Source organism: Nannobrachium achirus (genome assembly GCF_963921795.1).
Source record: "Nannobrachium achirus genome assembly, chromosome: 1".
Taxonomy (NCBI): Eukaryota; Metazoa; Chordata; class Actinopteri; order Myctophiformes; family Myctophidae; genus Nannobrachium; species Nannobrachium achirus.
Genome location: NC_137810.1, coordinates 67,937,560 through 67,946,888, shown reverse-complemented (window position 1 = coordinate 67,946,888; position 9,329 = coordinate 67,937,560). Strand labels below are relative to the sequence as shown.

The following is a 9,329-nucleotide window of genomic DNA, read 5'->3' as shown; positions in this document are numbered from 1 at the left end:
ATTCCCTGGTTTTATTAAATGAAGTCCAATAGATTCACATAAAAAGAATCACAAACAATGCGTTGCACGCACGCACTTTGCGCGTGCGCAAGGTCGCGTCCTCTACTTCCGTCTCCACGCCCTCCTCCACTTTCAGCTGCGGCCGGGTGTGATTGCCAGTAGGCCAACAGTCAGCACACACAGTATCTGTAGATGATGTTCCTATAATAGAACAAAAACACAATCACGACATAACACAAGGGGAACATATTTTCAGTACATATTCAGGGTCATATTTTCAAGAGAACATACTAAAAAGTACAGTATAAATGTAATGTGAATAGCTAAAATAACACCAGAGACCACCTGAAAACATTCTGTAGGGGGTTCTGTCCACTAAGGCATTTCTTTATTCCTGAGCACAGCAGTTGTTTTGAATTGTTTTCAGACTGTATTTACACTACACTGGAAATGGCAACAGCGTGATGAGACACTGGGCCTCCTTCATGATGGTGAGAGTTATAACATTTTCAACAGTGGCATTTGGATGAGTGTAATGGAATAATGCCTTACATTGTCAGCTGGAGGAACAATTCTTTGGTGCTCATTCTGAGCTGTCTACAGTGCCTTCTAGTGGACTTTTTTTTATTATTAAAGGGGATGTACAGCTTCCTGTTCCCACTGCCATTAAGTTCAGCTGCTATTTCTGCCTTTATATTAAAAAAAGACCATACTTTATGAGTATGCTCTAATTTATTTAGATCTTACAACACCCAGCAACGAAAACAAATCCATAGGCCCTATATCAAAATGTATTACATGAACATTTATACACTACTTTTTTACTTAAAATAAATTACTTCATCAAATAAATTAGTAGAATACATTTGTTGAGGTGTTACAGAAGCCCAGGTTTGTTTGATAGCGGCCTCACATATCATAGTTTACTTCATGAATGAGGCCCAACGTAAATTTGACTTTACTCTGTTCAGACAATAGCAGCAGACACTGAACTCTGAACATGGTAGATGTTCATTTAGTCTTTCACTTTGACAATATAAGAACACGAAGAATGTGTGGGCTCTGCTGAAATGATAAATGTACACACCAACCTTTTTTAACAATATATTGACCCGGACGGCAACTGCTGTGTTTCTGAGTTTTAAAACATCCATTCTTAGTTTGGAATACACAGTAGAATCCCTCTGATGGTTCACACACTGCATTAGATGTTGCTGTACATGGACTCTTCTCTCCCAAACCAGGACCTGTGGATTACATTGACTTGAGTTTAAAGAGGAGAGTGTGACACTTCTCAAATGCACAACTAAACACAGTTCAACAACAATTCAAATATATTCTAACTGAATAAGTTCTATTTAGTTCTTGAGTAATGTGTTGCATTACTTATAGTCATGGTTGTGACTTTTTATCAAGCATAAATTAGACATCATTTAGTATTAGTGTAATAATAGTGTAATAGTGGTGGATGGTAACCAAACGTATTCCTATAAGTGATGTTTAATATTTTTATTTAGGCAATTTTAAACTTGAATTTACCTGCGGGGATTTATAAAGGTTGTTGTTATTTTATCTGATTTGTCTTTTATTTGGCTGAGGGGGCCTAAGCCTAGCAGCATGTGATCTCGATTAAGAGTGTCTGCTAAACAGCTTAAATTGTAAATTGATAATGTACCTGCAGAACAGTTGTTACATGTAAAACAGTGTGTTCGTCCATTGGGCTGATCCAGGAAGGTTCCCTCAGGACAGGGTTTACATGATGTTCCTCTAAACTGTGTGCAATGTTTAGAAACATGGCTTCCTGTTGGACAGGGAATCACAATCTTAAAATTATAACAAAAGTAATGAAAATTTTTGCAAATGTAATACAAAATACTACAACTAATACTAATACTAATAATAAGGGTAATAATAATAATAATACAAATTATTACCCTTATTAGTATTACCCATATCATTATAAATATAGCTGCAAGCAGCGATAAAGAAAAAGTGATAAAGAAAAACTAGAAGCAGTGTTCTTCCAAGCACAGGTCTCGGCCAGGTCAGGTAGGTTATTGTGGCCTCCTGGTGGCGCTATAATAGGCCAATGTGAAAAGGGTGCCATGTCTTCTTGGGCTTTTCACGGCAATCGGAACACAACATGCATAATTTTGGGTATTTTGTTCCAAAAATGTGTGTTTGCAAAAGTCAATCTGCTGGTGGCGCTATAACAGACCAATGTGAAAAGGGTGGCATTTGTTTCTTGACCTAGTGGGAATATGAATGCAAAATTTCACAGATATAGCAGGCTGCATTCATGATCTTAGGCATTGTGTTCAAAACGGCCCAAATCCTGCTAAAATTTGGAAGCCAATGTTAGCCAATTATTTAGGATAGAATATGAAATATCAGACAGATATGTCTTGATCACATCACTATAGAGATAGGCCTACTGTGTACTGATTCGCGTGATTCTTGGATAAAATCTGAATGAGTAATACCATATAATGTGTTTTACATAACTCATAGCCTATTCATGTTGATCACATGAATACTGTTTTGCTTTATCTTTGGAAAAAATGTGTATGTCTACTTTTTTTTTCTTCAAGAATTGTATTCATGGTGGCTCATGTGAAAAATGTGGGGCAGAGGTTCTGAATTGGCATCCAGGGATTGTGTGTGCACAGTTTGGCAGCGACCAGGCCAAGGTGCCCGAGATTAGCTGGTAACAGACAGGCGGACAGATGGATGGACGAAAAGGGGGAAAAACATAGTCTCGGCCATATGCCTTTCGGCCTGGGGGAGACAATAATAATATTGACTAATGCACAACAGGCAAAAGATAGACAATTTAAGGTGTAGTTCTTACCAGTGGAACACAGGGGGCAGCATCTGCCCTCTACAGTATACTCTTCACCAGAACAAGTGACAGCACATCCAACATCAATGGGCATAACACAAATCTATTGAACAATGAAAACATGATCATTAGATATACTATGTTTTTAATAAAACGCTGCCTAATTAACCTGTGTGTGCAGTGGTGGAAAGTCGCTCAGTATAGGTGTACAAGCAAAACATATATACTGGATTTCAATAATTTAAAATAACTTTACTTTTTACTCTTTCAAATATTGTACTTTTACTCCACCATAATTATTTGAACACTTTTGAAAATGATGTGTGAACGAGATGCTGTTTCCACAGCTAATCCTATTACCAATAAGAAACATGAACCAATCACAAGAAGTTTTCTCTCCATTTCATTAAAGATGTTCAATGGGTTTCATCAAGTCGGGATGTCTGGAAGAAAAACAGGAAAAATATTGTACCTGTTAACAATCCTGTATAATTTGCAAAAAACGCCTGCGTACCCAAAGTAAATTGATTGTAGTTTTAAAACCATTTGGAGTAATGCATTGGGCATGGTCTCATTTTGAAGGAAACATTTTGAAGTTTTACCCAGAAATAAATAATCACTCTGTGTGCAACTGACATTGAGTAATGCAAGTTTTAACTTACTGGAATAGCAGGTTTTTAATCCTCGCCTAAATATTTTCAGTAAATAGATGCCTGCATAACACTGTTATTATCATATAGGAGCTGAAAAACACAATGTGGACACATTTTGAAGCCTTACCTAGCCCAATTTCAAAGGACATGATAAAACTACAGAATATGAATATTTTACACATGTTTTACTAAGTGTATGTTTATGCGTTTTCATTTGGAGACATTTGCATATATCATATAAAAAGGTCAAAAAAGGGCTAATAGACTGGATTTTTTTTATTTTATTATTTTATTATTTTAATTTATTTATTATTATTATTATTTAATTTATTTATTTTACTGACAGCCCTAACACTCTTGGTCTGACATTCGGCGCCGCTGCTGCGTATTTACGCACGGCCAGTAGTGCTGTTACGCAGGGTTTTTTGGGTATTGTAGTTCACTTCAGCCAAAATAAAGTAGACACATTTTGTGGAGAATTTCATTGGCTATAAGAAGTGCCAGTCACAGAACAACCTGCTGCCATTGGCTGAATATATGAGCCAGGAAACGGACCTCATGGACCTCCTCTGAGAACATACTATTGGTTGCTATTGGGCGACTGGGAGACGACTGAGACAGGACTAGAAGCTCCAATTGGGTGAAATGAAGTGTCAATCATTGTGTGGAGCTTGGAGGCTATTTTAATAGTATTCAGTTGTAAAACTGAAAACCTGAACTGGAGTTAGAAGCAAAAACACGTGAAAGATTGTCATACTGACATCACGCTTGTATCCATGACTATAGTTTTACAGAGGTTTCTTGGCAGAAAATGTGGTTTGGACTTTGTACAAACAATGGATTTTATCATGTTTACCCTTCCTCTACTAGCGAGGCAGATAAAGTGCATATTACAGGTGAATCGTTCACTTGCGGATACAAGCACCAAAATTGGCACACATACTCCTTAGGCATTGCTCTTTTCAGAAAACCATCTGGCCAAAAAAAAAAATCAAGATGGCGGCCAATTTTCATGATGGCCGCCATTGAATATACAGTAATCTTGCATTCCGCAATCAAATCCCATAGACTTGTCCTATTTGAATAATTTTGGTGTCAAATCATACATGTATCACTATGTAGAATCCAAATTTGGACCCATGGACTTACTCAATGGCTTCCTTGTACCATATATCAGTCCCGGAATCTTAATATTCTGCTAATAGTGTGGTGCAATGCGTCCAAAAAACAGCTCCCGTAGGATTTTTGTGCTAAAATTTATCTTTTTGCAGATCCTGGTTCTATAGAGTCCAAACTATGAGAAAATGATGGGTGTCAACTTTTCCGGACCCCCACCCCCTTTCTGGGGGTCATCTAGTTTGGGACCTGCCAGAACAGTACGCCAGCCAGTTAATGTCCAATTTTCTTAATATTAGGGTTGTTTTGTAGGTTTTAAAACATTCTGAGTTCATTTATTACACTTTTGAAGCAGCCAGAATAAGCTTTCTGACTTTTGGTTGGGGTCTTTCCTCACCTGGGACCCCCCAGATGGACCCCTGAGCCTTTCTCAGTACTCGCTCTGCTCCTGCTCCAGAACAATGTCATATTAGATCATAATTGAAGCATAAACGTTTTTTTCTGAAAACAAAAAAAAAGTAGTAACAAATACCAGGGGTCTTCCACAGGGGCTTCGGGACCCCTGGGGGTCCTCGGAGTTACTACCTAGTGTGATAAGAAGTGTACTTCTAAGGATTTCTTTGCTAAAATGTATTTTTTTTTACTGCTTTGGCTTTTATAGGGACCAAACTGTCAGAAAATGATGGGTGTCAGATTACATTACTACATTACCCCCCCCCCCCCCCCCACACACACACACACACACACACACAGACACACACACACACACACACACACACACACACACACACACACACACACACACACACACACACACACACACACACATACACACTATAAACCTCTAACAATACTAAGAGAGTCAGACATAACACAAACCTCTAATTTATCAGAATATTAGGATTCCGGGACTGATATATGGTACAAGGAAGCCAGTGAGTAAGTCCATGGGTCCAAATTTGGATTCTACATAGTGAAAAATGTATGATTTGACACCAAGATCATTCAAATAGGACAGGTCTATGGTATTTTATTGCGGAATGCAAGATTACTGTATATTCAATGGCGGCCATCTTGAAAAATGGCCGCCATCTTGAAATTTGATTTGGCCAGATGGTTTTATGAAAAGAGCAATCCCTAAGGAGTATGTGTGCCAATTTTGGTGCTTGTATCCGCAAGTGAACGATTATTTCTGTTATCTGCCCGGCTATACACAAGAACATCATTGTTGTGGAAATATATGATGTTGTTGGAGTACAATCCAACTCTAAACGTGAGTAGCAGCAGATTTATGAATATTTGTTTGTTTGTTTATGTCGGACTTCTGCGTTGTTAGAGGCGTGAGTTTCGGCGCTATAATCAAATGGTTTGCGGATTCGGAATCACAAGAATCTTAGCTTTAAAATGGTATACAGCTGGGCAATGCAAGTAACACAGAGGGTGGCTAAAAGTGATTGTTTGTCAACAAACGGCCGGCGGGCCCGCCGCCGGCATGGCTTCCCCAGGATTTGGACCACTGGATTTTAAATTTAGGCTCAGGCTTCAGAAGGCCTCGGATCATTTTATTCATTTCATTAAAAATCCCGAACATGTTCGGGATAGGCACACTGGACTACGTTCCGGAAGCGGCGCTGAACATTGGGGGGTCTCAAAAATGTATTTTAAACCATTTTTAATGGAATATATCTTCGGACCATGTAAAATGGCTAGCTGGCTAGCGTAGGACGAGCCAGGACCACCCACGACTCTACAAGCAGCTCAGGGTAAGTCAATTAATAAAAAAAAAATTGTTTTGGATTGAACATATCCTGAACATGTTCGGGATAGGCACAGAATGAGTTAAGAGGTTAAAATGCAGGGTAACTTACTGAATCATTTATCTATCTCATTCCCTTAGGACTAATACAACAATGGCTTATTACAAAAAATACTGATATCACAAATCTGGTTATAATGTGAAAAAAGTGTCAACATGTACATCAGGTATCTCGATACCTGATGAAGGTCAGTTTACTGAAAAGTTCTTCAACAAATACATAAATGTGAAGACAGTGTGTAGAAGCATGACAGAAAACTGTATAAGTTGCAACTGTATAAGATCATTGTTCATCTGTGTGTGGTTGTTAGAAGGCTATAACATAATAAAATAAATAAATGGTTAAAGCTATACTGTGTAAGATGCTCAACTAGTGGTCAGTAGCCCTATAGCAAACCGCGGTCGCGTTCGCGTCTTTCGCCCGTTTTTCGTACCTTCACACCCCCGCGTCTGCCTCCACAACGCCGAGAGCTATCTTTAGAGGGGTCCCTGGTTCCTGTGCGTTCAGGCATTCCGGAGAAACGGACTACTTCACCCTGCCTGGTAGGCGAGATTACCTTTTGAGTAAAGAGACACACGGGCGACTACAAATATGGCGACCCCACTTCAAGATGCGCTGTGATTGGCCGGTAGTGTACCATGTGTGCATGATCGGCGATGTGATTGGGCAACGTATACACAACGTATACAGATGATGCAGATTACGTCATTTTGGCGCGAAATCCGGTCCACGGCCAGGATCATAGAAAACATATAAAGAGAAGGCTTCAGAAGCTGAAAATAACGGAGTGGGTGTTCTAAAACTTTAGCGATTTAACAGTTAGGACAATTTTAAGATTTGTTTTATAAAAAAAGTTACATGGTACAACTTCAACGTGTGTGTGTGTGTGTGTGTGCGTGCGTGCGTGCGTGCGTGCGTGCGTGCGTGCGTGCGTGCGTGTGTGCGTGTGCGTGTGCGTGCTTGTGTGTGCATGTGTGTGCATGGCTGGCTGGCTGGCTGGCTGAATTTCCAATCCTGTGTGTATGCACTATTCCATGATTGTGACACATGCAGACAAGAACAGATGAATGGTTAGGATTTGTTTCTCAAGTAAATGTGTGGTCAAGCGTAGTTGCATAGCATTGTGCGTAAAAGTCAAAGTCCAAAGTCTCTATTTACTAATCATTCTGAAATTCCTGAGTGACGTCATGATACGTTTTCGTTCATTGTCAGTGTTTTGATGAATGGCAATGACTCATTTTGATCTCATTACACATTGGTTTAGTTGTGATAATATTGCTTAAGCATAAAGAACACTAGAGGAAGAGAAGACCATGACCAGAGCAAATTTATATATATATATATATATATATATATATATATATATATATATATATATATATATAACCAGGAAGAATAAAGCCTGGCCTCAAAGAAAGAAAAACTCCATGGTAACTATATGTCTGTTCTAATATGTCTTTGCTGTCAATTAAACCGAGTCATGGATAAACATTGCCAGGTTAACTGTAAATCCCTGTGAATGTCCCAAAATAAACATTTCCATTTCCCACCCACTTCCAATGTAAACCAGTGCTTCTACACCTGTGGGACGGGACCAACAGGGGGGTTACCAGGTGACAATTCAAGGACTTGTAAGACCCTTTTAATACCACAAAAGAAAGAAGGAAAAAGACATCAAAAGTACTAAACAAACTATACTATAAAAACTGTCCAAACTGTCAAATAATACCATGCTGAATTATTTATCTATCTCATTCCCTTAAGACTGCCATACAACAATGGCTCATAACAAAAATCTGGTTATAATGTGAAAAAAGACCATGAAGACCATGATCATACTGTAACAAATGAAATATTACTAATCATTCCGAAATTCACTTGAGGAAAGTCATAGTATTCTTTGCTTCATTGTCCGTTTTTGGATGAATGACATCTATCTTTGCATGTTGGTTTAGTTGTGAGAATATTAATGAAAAATAAAAGCAGCAGATCGCTAGTGAAGGCCATGACCATAAATGAAATATTGCTTGATGAGAACCAGCTGTGTTATAATCAAGTACAAAACAAAGCCTTCCAATGAGACTGACTGCTGACAGCCTGGCCTGAATAACACATTTATTGCATTGAAAGTAATAAACAATAAAAACTGGTGGAAAGTGGCAAAATGTGTGAAGCCTTCCAATGAGAGGATGCTATGTTCCCAATATTTGCAGTATCTCTGGAACCGAGTCAAACAAAGGTAATGCCTCACCTATTAGAATTCCAAGTGCGTGTCAGGGTCGGGGATCCCCAGTTCAAATATGATTATTTCGGAGGGTCACGGCCTGAAAAGGTTGAGAAAGATCTGTTTTTTGTATCATTTTAAATCCTCAAATGTTCAGCAGACCCACATAATCCAGTCAATTACACATATAGGTTAAACAGACCAACATGGCAAATGTTGATTAGTGGTCGATGGCAGAAATAGTAGCTTACCTCGTGAAGATGATTAAAGGTTGATTAAAGTATTGATTAAAATGTGTCAGTACTCAGTAACCACTCTCTGTTCTCTACTGCGCGTCCCTCTGTGTGCTTTAAGTCCCTGTGTGATGCAATCGCGCAGCACTGTTACCTGTTCTTTCAAGGGTCAAGGTACAAGTTGGTGTGGTGATCTTTATTGTGTACATACCGGTAAAAAAGGTTCTGGTTCCTCATGGCTTTGTAGCAACATCAATAATAACTAGTAAGACGCCTCAGGGCAACAAGCAAGCTCGCGCCACAGTGATGTGGACATCAGGGATGTGGACATCAGGGATGTCCATATATGGGCATAAAAAGGGATTGTTCCCCTGGCATCACAGGGATCTCCATATCTCCATATATGGGCATAAAAGGGATTTGTTTCCTCTGGCATCACAAGGA

General features: G+C 39.0%; 1 long non-coding RNA gene across 1 annotated transcript in view; it reads right to left on the bottom strand.

Moving 5' to 3' along the window:
* Nucleotides 1-9,010, bottom strand: part of LOC308291515 — a 9,201-nt gene extending 191 nt beyond the window's left edge. Inside the window, exons 1-7 of the long non-coding RNA XR_013962339.1 lie at nucleotides 8,904-9,010; nucleotides 8,680-8,752; nucleotides 3,203-3,285; nucleotides 2,852-2,945; nucleotides 1,676-1,801; nucleotides 1,092-1,247; nucleotides 1-201 (exon numbers count right to left, since the gene is read on the bottom strand). The exon at nucleotides 1-201 is cut by the window's left edge and continues 191 nt beyond it. This is a non-coding gene — a long non-coding RNA (uncharacterized lncRNA). The remainder of the gene's footprint in view (nucleotides 202-1,091; nucleotides 1,248-1,675; nucleotides 1,802-2,851; nucleotides 2,946-3,202; nucleotides 3,286-8,679; nucleotides 8,753-8,903) is intronic.
* Nucleotides 9,011-9,329: the final 319 nt, after the last annotated feature.